Source organism: Miscanthus floridulus, chromosome 18, assembly GCF_019320115.1.
Source record: "Miscanthus floridulus cultivar M001 chromosome 18, ASM1932011v1, whole genome shotgun sequence".
Classification (NCBI taxonomy): domain Eukaryota; kingdom Viridiplantae; phylum Streptophyta; class Magnoliopsida; order Poales; family Poaceae; genus Miscanthus; species Miscanthus floridulus.
In genome coordinates this window covers 16,240,236-16,255,649 of record NC_089597.1, presented here as the reverse complement: position 1 = coordinate 16,255,649, position 15,414 = coordinate 16,240,236, and the positions used below count along the sequence as shown (strand labels likewise).

The 15,414-nt window shown below is 44.7% G+C and overlaps 1 long non-coding RNA gene across 2 annotated transcripts; it reads right to left on the bottom strand.

Annotated features, from left to right (window-relative positions):
- Positions 1 to 4,062: 4,062 nt before the first annotated feature.
- LOC136522966 (uncharacterized) lies at positions 4,063 to 12,876 on the bottom strand. 2 transcript variants are annotated; one of them, XR_010776021.1, is made up of 4 exons: positions 12,405 to 12,876; positions 6,070 to 8,697; positions 4,911 to 5,275; positions 4,063 to 4,814 (listed from the first exon to the last, which is right to left on the bottom strand). It is a non-coding gene; the product is annotated as an uncharacterized lncRNA (long non-coding RNA). The 2 variants fall into 2 exon arrangements; XR_010776020.1 differs by lacking the exon at positions 12,405 to 12,876 and having other exon boundaries at positions 6,070 to 9,892.
- Between the last annotated feature and the right edge of the window lie 2,538 nt (positions 12,877 to 15,414).

The following is a 15,414-nucleotide window of genomic DNA, read 5'->3' as shown; positions in this document are numbered from 1 at the left end:
TGTGCATGTCATTGATTGCGAAACAGTAATTTTTGGTGACCGTTTTCACTTGGGTCACGTGGGCCATGTATTTTTCCCTTTATAAAAATGACTGCCTTGTTACTGTTGCTCCACTTGCCTTTGCGATGAAAAATTTCTCAATCAGCTGGGCTTTTCCATGAAAAATTTCTCAATCAGCTGGGCTTTTCCATGCTCTCGACAAGACACATCGTGTCACATTTCTGATAGTGTGTCACACGTGACAACACTAGACTAGTGGTGGTTCCTTGACAGATAATCATATTGATTATTTTAGGGTCAATTTCGCTGATGGAATCGATTTTTTTTAGGGCTTGTTTGGATCACGGGAATAACGTAGGAAAAATGGAGGATTCTGATTCCTATAGTTTTCATCACTGTAACACCGTTTGGAACAAAGAAATCAACTCTAACCATTCCATAGGAAAGGCAAAATAACATGTACTTTTGGAGGAAATAGAAAATGAGCTCCGAGCTCAGGGAAATCTTTCCTTTGTGGCTCTGTCGCTTACGAACTCACTCCTGAGAATAAACAAATACATGACATGGAAACTTTTATGCCATTAGTATTCCTGTGTTCTAAACACTCGTTTCTACAAAATTCCTGTGTTTTCCAATCCTCTGTTTTACACCTCTATTCCTTTCCTATTCCCGTGTTTTCTCTCGTTCCTGTGTTTTGCATCCCTCCGTTCCAAACAGGCCCTAGGGGGTGTTTGGTTCCTACAGGAAAATTTTAGTCCCTGTCCCATCGGATGTTTGGACACATGCATAAAGTATTAAATATAGATAAAAAAATAACTAATTGCACAGATTGTGGCTAATTTGCGAGACAAATTTTTTAAGCCTAATTAGTCCATGATTTGACAATGTTGTGCTACAGTAAATATGTGCTAATGGCGAATTAATTAGGCTTAATAAATTCGTCTCGTAAATTAGCCTCCATCTATGTAATTAGTTTTATAATTAACTCATATTTAGTTCTCCTAAATAGCATCCGAACGTCCGATGTGATATGGACTAAAATTTAGTCCAGGAAACCAAACACCCTCCTAGAACTGAGCAACTTTAACCCCAGCTAGATCCGAAGGAACCACTAAATGGCTGGCAAGTTGGGTGACGAATGAAACAAAACTGAGGCCATGTTTAGTTTCCCAAATTCCAGAATTTGGCACTATGCAAAAAGAAGATTCCCCGTCACATCAAACTTGCAGTACATGCATGGAGTACTAAATGTTGACGAAATCAAAAACTAATTGCACAGTTTGGTTGTACTTTACGAGACGAACGTTTTGAGTCTAATTAGTCAACAATAAGATAATTATTACCAAATGAAAACAAAATGCTACAGTGCGCAACAGTGTCGCTACGGTACCTTGGATTTCCGCCGGCGCCGAATCAGGGCCGAACTAAACGCGGCCTGAGCTTAATTGGCTCACCAATGAACACGCCACCTGAACAGCTGGGAGTCAGGTACTTCCAAAAATAATGCTGATTAAAATATTTATTTTTAGATGGCACTAAATGCCATCGCATGACTGTTGATGGATAAACTACTCATACATATAAATTGTCCTTGTAAATTGTGGGCAGCCTTGTACTCCTTTTGATTCTCTAAAGCAAGTCGTTTTGATATTATCTTAAGTCAAATATTTTAAACTTTGACTATAAATAACTTCTTTTGGATTGAGTTTGAAAATATGAAAGTGATGCAAGTAGATTCATCTCGAAATGTAGTTTCATAAAAGTATATATTGACTATATTTTATAAATATTTTATAGCAAAAAGTAGCGGTCAAAGTCGTTTCTTAAAGACCGTGTCGATGTCCAAAACAACTTGCTTTAGATAACCGGAGGGAGTACTAATTCCAAAAAGGATTAGAATAATAAGAAAGGAAAATGGTGCAGACTTTGCACGGTAGCGATAAGATAAGATCCAGCTGCACTACTCACTTGGTTCCATTTCTCAGGCTAGTATTCTCAGATTTCAGACATTTCTACCACCAACATGGTAGCAGTTGAACACTTAGTTGCGTTCCAGTCGATTAACACCTGTAACCAGCTAGGCTTTTCCACGCTCTCGAGCAGACACATCGTGTCAGATTTCTTATAGTGTGCCACACGTGAATAATACTAAACTGGTCGTTACCTTCAGTGATTCCTCGAGAGCTAATCAGATTTATTATTTTAGGGCCAATTTCGCCGATAGAATCACTGTTTTGGTAGAAGTAAGCAACGTTAACCCTAGCTAGATCTGAAGCAATCGCTAAGGGCTAGTTTGGCAACTCATAGTGATTATATCCCGGGGAAGTAAACCAGGCAAGAGGGTTTTTTTTTACATGGTAATGCTCTCTCCAACTGGAGGGGAGATTGCACGTGGAGATTATTCCTCCGATAATGATACGTCATGGGCGTCCGGACGGACGGACGGACCCACCTCTGCCGCTCACCTGCGTTGCACCCCTAAACCCACATCGCACGTGCGCGTCACTACTGTTGCCCCACTCCGCGCTCGCTGCTGCCGCCCCACTCCGCCTCGCTCCCTCCATCCCGTCGCACGCGCAGCTTGCTCCCACCCGTCGCGAGCCATCACCGGCCCGGCTAGAAGTGCTGACGATGGTGGTGCTCACGCGCCGCCGCTTGGCGCCGGCTCCCACCCAGACGCCTGGAATGACTGGGCCCGGCCTTCCCTATGTTGCAAAACGCATGTTTAAAATATTTCAGAGGTATGTTTCATATGTTTTATATGGATGTTGCAATGTTAGTTTTCGGATGTTACACATGTTGCAATGATTATACACGCATGTTGCAAGAGTTTGTTTAAAATGTTTTATCTGTTTCCGATGCATGTTGCGAGTATTTTATCTGGATGTTGCATATGTTGCAATGGCTATGTTGCGAATGTATGTTCCAAATGTTTCATCTGTTTCATACATATGTTGCAATTTGTTTCATCTGAGTGTCACAAAGTAGATCTGGATGTAGGATTGTTGAGCAAGTGCATGAATCCAAGAGACCAGTATGGAGCAGGCACGGGCGTCCGGACGCACACCACCTTCCGAACGTTCAGGTGCTAGTCATTCCGCTATTCCTCTGTTGTTTTTTGGAAGCATGCAGCGGAAGGGGAGGTGAGTAGTTTTATGAGCAAGTATAAAAAAAAGAATGTGAAAGTTTTCAATTCAAGGTACCAGCATAGACGTATCGTCAGCGAATTTACAGTCCGTCCCCATTAACCGCTCGATCTCTCCTGATCTGTAACTCAATACAAAAATCAGAATTCTTCACCCCCTTGCCTGTCTTCAAAATCGAGTTTCTTACCAGAGTGAAACAAAACTAATAAAGAAAGAAAAAACGCTTTCGATCAATCTCGCTCATCTTGTCTGCCCAGTGATAAGTCAATTTCTCATTACTGTGGCTCTTTCATTTTCCATTTTTATAGGCATTACAAATCGTTGGATTTCAAGCCTTGTATATGTCCAAACGGGTCAGGCCCACTGGACCGACGCAACCCAGACAAAAAAAGCACATCCCAGACCTAGTGCGGCACAGGCAGGCCTCGTGACCGTGGCTGGCTCGAGCCGGCGTCGTGTCCGTGCCTAGGCGTGCCGGCCCGGGCACAACAAGGTTTTTGGGCTGGCACGGTGCGTCCCGATTATTTCCAAACGTTAGATTGTTTTTAGATCAACCACAGTCGTGTTGGATTACAAACCCTAGTTACACTGCCACTGCTCACGACTCCCTCCCGCGGCCGCTCCACGTGACTCTCCGAGGCCGCAGTTCCCCCCGCTCCTAGGCCATCGTTCCCAGCTCCTCCACGGCTCCACTCTCTCCCGCGGCAGCTCCTCATGGCCTCCTTCAACAGCGACGGCGCAGCACATTGCGGCGGCTCCAACGGCGATGGCGCGACACAGCATCGGATCCTCTCCTCCCCAGATCGAAGCTGAGCGGCGCGACGACGTCGTGCAACAACGGCGCACGGCGTCTTGGCGCGGCTAGCACGAGAAGCTATGGGCCGCCGTGCCCAGCGGCACAGTTCAAGCGCCATAGTGCCGTGCCCCTAGGCACGGTGACACGACACGGCATGGCACAACCCCACCGTGGTGCCGGATAGTGCCGTGCCTCGCCATGCCGTTCCTAGGCAGCCCTATTGGACATCTATAGTGAGCACAAAGTTGCCACGGGCTGAGATAAGCATGCACTGCAGTACATGGATCAGGCAGTCGCAGTCCCTATGACTCTCCAGCTGTCTGCTATGCATCGGCCAAGCCATGCCTTAGTGCCTGCTGCTTTTGCTAAATGATAACACGCTTGAGAAAAAATTGTAAAATTTAAAAAAAAAAATCATAAGATGCAGTAATATAACAAAGCAAGGTGAGAAGACCTGCATCAACATTATAGAATAATAAATTATTTGAAATAAGTTTAATTCATTCAAAAGTTAGATTCAGGTACTATCTAATAATACCCAAAGTCCCAAACAAGATAATACATGCATAAAAAATTAATCTACATCCACAAGTTCTAGCAGATAATAAAGCTTGTTACATATGACATAGGCATTGCGACTGTATTTTCAATACCCAACAATTAATAAGTATAGTTCTGGATTTGAGGGCTCATATTTCAGCCCTTCACCATAGGCTACTGATGCTTCAGCAAACTTGCCTGCCTTAGAAAGGTCCTTCCCCTGGGCACAATCCATTGCAACTAATCTCACGTTATTTAGGATCACTTCAACCTCTGAGTTAACACGATCAATAAGCCAAGTCTTCTCAGCCAGCGCAACAGCTGAATCAAATCTACAAAAACAGGTTTCAATCATTGTGTCACTAGATGTTTACAACCAAGGAAAGAAGGCAAGCGATCACGAATCTCAAGGCTTGGTATTTGTATACCTTTCAAATGCCATGTCGACCTGGGCTTGGACAATATGGACATAAGAATCCGCTGACATGCCTGAGACTTTGGGTGGCATTGAAGGCAATGATGCACTATCCAATTTCAATAAGCTTGTAATAGTCAGATCAACTTCCTCTAATTTGTGCAACCGAAGCAGTCTTCAAACCTCAAGGCAAGAAGCTGCACTTGAAGTATGGTTCCCTTGTGAATGACTCAATTACTAGGAAAAGGCAACATATTTTCCATGCATCTCCCTTGATAGATTTCCACCTCATGCAGCTTCTGTCACTCAGCAGGATCAGACTGGTCTACATTTCCAGCACGTGTGAAGTGTGTCCTTGCCATCTCAGCCATCCCAAGCCTGTTGTAATATGGTCGTGAGTCATTGTGCAAGTGAGAAAAACTTCCATTTTCGACAGTTCTAACATGATCACAGACTATCCCTACACTACATAGCAGTGCCTTCAGCATACAAAAACTGAAATCACTCTCCAGTAACATAGCACTGAGAACTGCATCGATATGACCTAGTCTCTAGAAATATCGAACCAAATACATTGATTACTAACTGACAGACAGTCCCTGGAACAAATATTGCCCAAAAGGCCAAAAGGAAAATTTGATCAGTCAACAATTCCATGCCTAAACTCTTTCAACAGTGGCCACTACCGTCAGGCTCAAACAATTTGGACTCCACAGAGAAACAGTCTGCTTTATCTTGGCCACAGCAATGAGCAACAGCTCAATCCACCTCAAAACTTAAATAGGCCGTCAATGCTACATATCGATGTCAATAGTAACTACAGAGCAAATCATTAAAATGTCAATTGCATCGGCAAAACTGCCAACAAGCATCAGCTTAGTCAATCATGTAATCAATGCAGTTAGCTAGCTTGGTCAGAAATTGGTTGTTTCAGTTTTTTGGATCAATGTAGCCTTAATTTCATCGATAAGAAAGTAGCATAAATCTCAGAAGTACAAGAAAACCTATCCCCATCCAGATCAAACAAGATACCCACCCACCCCTCTTGATCTAAGCTGTTTGTGATTACTTACGATTCAAATCACCACAGTGAAAGAAAATGTGAACACAAGTGAGCAACAGAACAGAACAAATCGTCTCCATAGGGAATGGGAAGGAGGATATGGTCGCACCTTTGCCTTGGGAATGACTTTGATGGCGACATCCTTGCCCCAAATCAAACTACGGAAAATATCGCAACACCAAAATGGCATGTATTGCAACAATGGCAACATAAGGGAAACCCAGAACTCTCTGCGGCAACGGTCACAATAATTGACAAAAGATACCAACATTCCAGTACCGGGACCACAACAGAAAACAAAAAACTCAAAATTTCATTGGATCAGCAAGGACACACTTTTAAAGTCAGTGTTATCTTCTTTTTATTTTCTTTTGGGGTATTTGCTCATTCATCTTACCGTATCACCATCATCTCTTATCACCAGATCAACTTGTTCTGATAAGTGGAGCTGCCCTGGTTACCAAGGACAAAGCCATTATCATTAGAACATAATTGAAAAGGTTTCCAAGAGAGGAAAGCGAGGACTCCAGTTTGGTACCCATAGCAGCATTGATTGCTCAAAGGCGCGTATGTCAGCCTTGGTTATTGATCATTGCCCCACATTGGAATTTTACTTATTCGTAATTGAGGGGCACTCAGGTAGAAACTTAAAGGGCGTACCCAGTGCAGAGAGCTCCCGCTCTGTGCGGGGTTTGGGGAAGGGTGTTAGTGGCAAGCCTTACCCTCGCCTGTGCAATGCGAGGAGACTGCGACTCGAACCCGGGACCTTCCGGTCACAGGCGGTAAGACTCTACCGCTTGCACCAAGCCTGCCCTTCATATTAGTCCTAGATCATGGCATTGACTTGGCATATTAGTCCTACTAACATTAACCAAGGTCTCACAAATCAAGCAGCAAGGCAAGTGAAAAACAGCCCTAGATCATGGTAGAGAATCAACAGGACATGGAAAATAGCACTAAAGAACAAGCAGATAAGAGAACAAGAGTACAAAGCAGAATAAAACTTTTAAGCAAATCAAAAAGCAGATTAGCTGCAACAGCAGCAAAACCATCATAAACCGCCATGGGAATTTTCTTTTGGGAGGGGGCGGAGTACTAGGACAAAAAGGTCACTTCAGTGGCTCAGATTTCAGATTTAAACATTATCAGGATAGCAACTGCAAATTGTAGTGGAAGCACAATGTAATCTCCCTTGCTCTCTCTCTCTCTCTTCTTGGCCACATAACTGGTTACTTGTTGCTACAACTGCCCAAAAAGGATGCTTCTCCAGGTGCAGACAGAATTGCATTTTTTTGGGACAGAGGTAGCAAGGTACAAGCCATCCTAGTTAAGCAGCAAGCAGAATAGAATATCCCAGGGATCAGCTCCAAAAATGCTACAGTGCAGAAGCTCTCTAACGGAAAGTTCAATCATCATAGCCACTCGAGAGTAGTACAAACAAAAAAGAAAGTCAGAAGGCATCTGATATAAAGCACAAAGTCTTTTAGTATATGTAAACACCAGAAAAAAGTGAGACATGTACTACATGTGTGCAAAAAGAATGGTGGGAGAGGAGACAAGAGGATGTAGTTTAGGGTCTGTTTGGAACAGAGATTTCCCCATGTTTTTTTTTTCTCGAACACGCATGAGAGCTGCGTATCATTATATTAAGAAGAAAAAGTGGAATGAACCCTTACAAACACCCCCAAAACTCACACCAAAAATTTCCCCATATGTTCTCCAGGCCATCACACTGGCAGCCCAATCCACCAACCATAGCCCAGATGAACCCCCAACTCAGTTCCCACCCCTTGATGCTGCCACTGACCTACTGGCGGCTGATCAAGAGAGTCTCCATGGCAATGTGTCACGACAAAGAAAAGAGGCCATAGAGAAGTGGAGGTCCCAGGTGGCTGCTGGCTAGGTGGATGGACCAGTGCCAACAGAACTGTTGTCATCACCACCATCAGCACCAGATTATAACCAATTCCTAAGGTATCAGCTGAGATTGATGTCGCATGCTGAAGAAGAGCTATAGTAGTATACTCCCACCATTCCAAATTGTAAGACGTTTTGGCTTTTCTAGATACACAGCTTTTGCTAGCACTTAGATATACACTATGTCTAGACACATAGTAAATGTAGTCCTGGAGCTAGATGACCGGCTCCAAAAAATTATTCATAGAACTAGAGCTTTGCCAAACAGGGCGCTGTAGATCCAATCCTATTTACACATGGCATCCTCAAATCCTCAAGGGCATGCATGCATGTGAAAATTCTCACATGCGTGCATACACACAAGGGAGGGAGGGAGGCAGTTAAAGGAGGATATAAAATTACAATCAAACAATAAAAAATCCACCAATCACAAGGTAGATCCCACGTTGCCTAATCAAACCCCAACCAGAAGCCACAGCAAACCCACTCCATGGTTCCCAATCCTCTGCTGCTGCAAGCATCTCCAGCTGCTTGCTTCATAAAAGCCAACATGGAACAGGAAGGATGGCACCAGGAAGCACAGGTCCAAGAGGGCACAGTTGGAAGTCAGAGACCAATCCAGATGAAGATTGATTTTTCCTTTCCATATTATATTGAGAAGCAATCCTAGCTTGCTTGCATTATCAGACTGAAATACGGACCTCTTTGAAACGTAGGAATTTCAGAAGAATCTTACAGGAATTTCAGGCCCCCTTAGGAATGAGAGGGATTTTTTTCTTCTGAAAATCCTACTGTTTCTCCTGTGAAAAAGAACTGATTCCTGCAAAATTCTTGTACAATTCATGTCAGGTTCCTGCGTCCCAAAGGATCTATGCATCAAATCTACCCAAGTAAGGAATCTTATATGACATCAAATCAAAGTTGACATATTCGTCCCATCAGTACCATGATCCTGGTCCCAAGTTGAAATCACTAAAAAAGGTAGGATACATGAAGGAAAATAGAATCATAAACGGAAGCATATGACGGAACAGAAAGAGTAATGTCACATTGAATGGCTCAGATTTGCCCCAGTATCAACACAATACTCGCAGAACAAACAAGTACTCCATCCCTCTCTCAATGAACTTTTGAGTAGGGTTGTTCATATGGATATATATCACCACCGCCACAGCAATGACAACAATTAATTGCAAACTGGTTGCTTGTATATGGCACAAGCCATCCAAGTTAAGCAGCATATTGAGCAACATACCAAAGGTAACAATTCAGGATGCTAAAAAGTAATAGCTCTATGGGGCTGGGGCATTTGACATCACAGCCGCTGAAGAACAGTTCCAAACAAGAAAGGAAAATCAACAGACAAGCAACAACAAAATATCTGAAAAACAAAGGAATGCGTACGAACTACCAAAATGGATCAATGCTGCCTTTGCACAATCATTTAACCGACCCCATCATCTCTTATCACCGGATCAACTTGTCCTGATACGATAAGTGAAGCTGCCCTGGTTATCACACACTGGAATGGCGTGACCATCCACAGACAAAGCCACTATCATTAGAACATAACTGAAAAGGTTCCCAGGAGAGGAGAGGGAGGATTCCCGTCTGGTACCCATAGCAGCCTTGATTGTTCAAAGGCCCTTATGTCAGCCATGGTCGTTGATCATTGCCCTACATTGGAATTTTTATGGCCTCATTCTTGATGAGCACTTAGGCAGGAACTTACTCCCTCCATTCTGGATTTAGAGGCGCACTAGTTCTAGAAAAGCTTTCGGGATTTACAGGTGACCAAGCCAAATGTTGTCGCTCACGCCCTGTATTCCTGTGCGGGAGTTAATGCAATGCCTTCCTTGTTTCCAGCTGCATGCGGCCATACAGGCGTTCCTGTGCAGTGCATGCATGCAGCTGGAACGATGTGGCATGCGGCAATAGCATGCAAAAAGAAAAAGAAAAAAAGAAGAGACAAAATAAAATAATGTTTTCTTCCCTTTTCTGAGGGGGGGGGGGGGGGGGGGGCTCAGCTTCGCCTTTGCTCAATCATTTAACTGTATCCCCATCATCTCTTATCACCAGATCAACTTGTCCTGATACGATAAGTGGAGCTGTCCTGGTTATCATACAACACACATGGAATGGCATGACCATCCAAGGACAAAGCCACTATCATAGAACATAATTGAAAAGGTTTCTAAGAGAGGAAAGGGAGGATTCCAGTTTGGTGCCCATAGCAGCCTTGGTTGCTCAAAGGCACTTATGTCAGCCATGGTCGTTGATCATTGCCCCACATTGGAATTTTATGGCTTCCTTTCTTGATGGGCATTTACATATTAGTCCCACAAACATTGACTGAGGTCCCAGGATCAAATCCAGCAGGAAGGCAAGTGAAGAAGAATAGCCTTCATCACGGTAGAGCATGAACAGGACATGAAAAAGAACACAAAAGAACAAGCAGATAAAAGCACACAAGAGTACAAAATACACGCTTGGAAAAAAACACACAAGAGCACAAAAAAAACTTGCTGCAACAACGCCCAATCTATCCACGCTTGGAAAAACACGCAAGAGATACACGGACGACCACTACTCCCTATTATCTTGGGGCGGTGATTTTAATGGAAAGGTTGCAAAACAAGACTTTTAGGATTTTTTTTTTGGTGACTGCTAGAGACGCTCTAAGGTACAAGGCATCCTGTTAAGATGTAAGCAGCAAACAAAGATAGAATCACATTCTTCTTTGGATGGAGGTAGTAACTACTAACTAGTAAGGCATGAGCCATGCTAGTTAAGCAGCAAACAGAATAAAATATCCCAGGTACCATGCTCAGAAGATGGAGTGCAGAAGCTCTCTAATGGAAAGTTGAACCATCATAGAAACTCAAGAGTAGTATGAAACAAAAACAGAGTCATAAAGCATCGCAGCATAAACCATACTAAAAGGGCTCAGCATCACCTTTGCTCAATCATAGTAACCAAGCCCTCCCTTCTCTTGCTGCCCAATTTACTCATCCTAATGTGAGTGGAACTGTGCTGGTTGTCACATATCCGAATGACCATCCTAGGCAGAACCACAAACAAAAAGGGATGACTAAATAGGCTTCCAGACAGGAGAGGATCAGCTCTAATTAGATACTTGCAGCTGCCTTGATTGCTCAATGGCATGCAATTCCGAAAAGTTGAGCATCATCGCCGTTCATCAGCACTCCATTTCACATATTCGGACCCATTTCCATGTCCAACATGGCCACTCTAAGTAAATTTCACTTGCACCGGTCACTGGATACTTTCACCCAAGTCAGAAAACAGGATACAGGGAATTTAAGCTATTCGGCTATTTGTATTCGGATCTGGTTTAATTACAAGTGTATACATGTAAATGGGACCGCGCCCCTGCAAGATTATCAGGTGAACATGTGCACACCCATGTCCTTTTCTGGACGCGCCCCTGCAAGGGAAGAGGGGTGGGCACACTTGGTGGGTGCTCGTCGTCGGCAAAGTGCCCGGTTAAGACCAAGACCTGGGCTCCTGACATATGGTGGCGTAGGCCTCCCAGTCGTCACCACGCGAGAGAGAGCAGAGAGGGAGGGAGGGAGGGAGAGAGAGAGAGAGAGCCCTGGTGGGCTGGCGCATCTCTTTACAGCACCAGCAGATGATCAGTGTGTGCGCTCTTTACAGCACCAGCAGCTGAGCGATGCCCGCCACTGTCTTCTCTCCCTTGCTAGCGATGCGAGCGACTGAGCGAGGTGTGTGCCTCCCAAGTAGGGATGAAACCGGATCGGATACAGAAGGATACGAGTGATCCTGCATTATGTCCCATATCCTTTGTTATATCCAGCCCTCTGGGGCCCCTAATACTACCCAACCCAATACCACTCCTCAAATCACCAACTATTTAGGGGCAGCTCTGCTGCAGCAGACACCACCGCTTCTCGCCGCCCAGCAACCAAGAACAGTCCCCTCAGGTTGTCTTGTCCGAAATTTTAACGGGAGCACCATCAGCCAGCAGTGTGTGTGCTCTTTACAGCACCAGCAGCCGAGCTATCCAAGCTGCAATAGACCCTTTCTTCCTCGCCACCGACCCCACCCCGGCACCCCGGCGTCCGCGCTCCTGCACCCCGGCGCACCCGCGCCACCGCACACCGGCGCGCCGGGAGGTAGGGAGAGAGATTGAGGGAGATGGATGGAGGGAGGGAGGGATGGAGAGGGAGCGCAGCGCAGCAGAACAAACCCGACTCGGAAGCCGCGTAGGCGGCTCCGCACGGTTCCCAGCCCCTGCCGCCACCGATGCCAAGCAATGTAACAGCGGCGAGGCGGCACCGTAGGATGGGCACCTGAAGCGACGGCCGCTCCGGAGAATGGACCGCGCACTGCCCCCGATTCGATCTAGGGTTTGGGTTCAGGGAATGTGCGAACATACATACTACTACATCCGTCACGGAGATAATGCAATCTAGAGTAGCATTCAAGAGAACGACGACGACGGCGAGGACAAGGAAGAGTCAGATATACAGAGAGCATGCATACCAAAACGATGCATTCGCAACCAAAGGCTCGAAAAAGGTCCATCAAAGGCGGCTCAGACCCGCGTCGCTGGACCACGGTCCAGACCAGAACCCGCCGCGGACCCCGCCCCGACGGTCCCCAACCCCAGCCCCCGCCGCCGCAGCACCGTCGCCCGCCCAAGGGTCCGCAATCCGACACGGCGCGGCGGGGCGGGGAGCGGGGTGGCCCCGGGGAGACGCGGATCCAAGGATGGCTGCCGGTCGGGAGCCGGGCCAGCGCCAACCGCGGCGCCCTTCCTCATCGCCTCTTTTGTTCCAAGGGCTGTTGGTTTGAGTGGTGTGATCACCGGCCGCCGCGAGTGGGAACAAGCAGCAGGATCTCACCTCGCATGCATCACCGCCGCCGCTGCCCACACGCGATGGCCTCACACTCAAACTATTGAGTGAGCGATAATCTGGTCGGAGACGGCGAGGTTTTATGCGGCCGGGGGGGATTGCGTGTGTGCAAAATATCGCAATGCCCTCTGTCCTTGCAAAAGGTTAGCCTACTCTAGGGGGTGTTGTTAGCCAAAATCTAAACTTTGGCACTATATAAAAAGAAGATTCTCCAGCATATTAAATTTATGATACATGTATGGAATACTAAATGTTGATGAAATAAAAAACTAATTGCACAGTTTGGTTGTACTTTGCGAGACGAACGTTTTGAGCCTAATTAGTCAACGATTGGACAATTATTACCAAATACAAACAAAATGCTACAGTACGCTGCAAGAGGATGATATCACAATTATTACCAACAAGTGGTTACATACTAGAAGATTCTTTCAAGTGGTATCACATCTACACATGGTATCAATCATGCAAGACGATGGTTCCACAAGTGATCCTCAACTTTAAGTGATCATCAAATGAAAAATGCATCACTCACCTACAAAAGCTCAAGTGTATCAAATGGATGACCCATGCTATCACATAAAGGGAGGTGTCACATAAATTGATATCAAGATTAAAGATCCTATGTATGATATCTTAAGAAGTCCTATACAAGTTACAAGTTGTATCTACAAATGGTGTCATTCTAACAAACAAGAGATGTCCATAAAAAATGTAAAATTCAAGCCTCAACCATCTACCATAAATACATATCTTTGCATCAATGAGAAGCGCATCTTTTATAAAAATTAATGACAAAGGGGAAGAGATTGTACAAAGATATGAAAGCCTCTATAGGGGGAGAGATAAATTGTGTAAGGGGAGAGATAAGATATGAAAGCTTAGGAGGTTGGACATGAATATGGACAAAGAGAGAGACATGAATATGGATAAAGAGGGAGTAACATTGAAAAAAAGAGATAGATCAAAATTTTGTGGATAAGAGAAGCACACAAGTAGGGGGAGCAAGCTCATAAACCTTGATTGATTGCATTTGATATGTGCATATTCATATGCTTGCTTGCATTGCATAAGCTTTTAAATTCAATATGCATGCTAGTGTGGTGTATACTAGTTATAGAACTTAAATGATAATTTGATAACTAGCATGCATAGGATGATAGCTAGACACTTGGTATACTTTTCAAGTAATGCTAGTACCTTGTTTTTAATGTTGATCTCATAAGGTATCTAGTGCTTTTATTTCCAAGTGATATCTAGCTAACCATGGTGCTAAGGATGAACTTAAAGGTGCAACTTCGATTGGTACACGCTTCAAAGGTTTATTCTATACACCTTAGCATCATTTTATAGTATTTACTCTCCCACATTTTTAATCTATGCATATATGCGACCTTCAAATCAAACACTCCAGCACATATATAGGGGAGCAAATACTACCATTTTGGGTTTGTGGTACTTGTCTAAAATCATTTTCACATGGTAAAATTGCTTGGGCAAGCAACATGAATCCAAAAGAGTTTAATTTTTATATCTTTGTAGAGTTGTCATCAATTACCAAAAAGGAGGAGATTGAAAGGTCCTTGTTTGATTTTGGTAATTAAGTGACAACTTAGGTGGACTAATTGTATTTATGTGAGATACACAGGTGATTAGTCCACAGGTACATGTATGTGAGCAACATATGCCATAAAGGTGAAAATGGCTTAGAGATGTTGCAAAGCTCACACATGTGATGATGAAGGAGCTTAAATGCACATGAGACATGACATTGAGTCATGTGATCAAGGTGGAGAAGATCAAGACAAGACTTGGCTTGATGGACCGGTTGTAAGCGTGAAGAGCAAGTCGAAGGCTTTGGAGTGATGGACCGCATGGTGGTGAAGCTTGAGCAAGACTTGGCGCCGATGGATGATGGCAACGATGAAGAGCAAGTAAAGTCAAGATCGATGAACCAATATGATCATGTGATGATATAAAGTGAATCATATCATTGTTGATCGTGTTGATGCATGTGTTGCATCAACAGTGGAGGAGATGGAATGGAATGCGCAAGGCAAAGGTATAACCTAGGGCATTTTATTTCACCGGTCATAGGTGTGTAGAGAAGTTTATGACTGGATTTAGGATAGATGGCCGTACTATCAAGAGGGGCAAACTTGTTTGCATATCGGTCATCTAGTGCCACTCGAGTGATCTAACTTTGCATCGTCGCTGGGATCGAGTGGCATGGTAAGTTGAGTAGCTAACATCATTTGAAAAATGATTGTAAAAAGCTAACACACATACACATGGTGGTGTACACTTGGCAGTGTTGGCACATTTACAAAGGAGATGGAGTTAGAGTTGTGTGTATTAACTTGGTGAAGAAACTCCACCAGCGGAGTGTCCGCCCGTAGAGTGCGGACAGTCCGACGGTGCCACCGGCACCCTACACAGAAAAGACAAGGTCTCACTGAGTGCATCGGACGCTGGCACTGGAAGTGACCGGACGCTGGCAGGGCACGTCCGGTCAGGCTGATGCATGGTGACGCAGGAGCTGGAGTATGACCAGACGTTGGGCTGCGTCCAATCATGTGCGACCGGACGTGCCCGGTCAAGGTCGGTACCTTACTATAAACGATCGGACGCTGAGG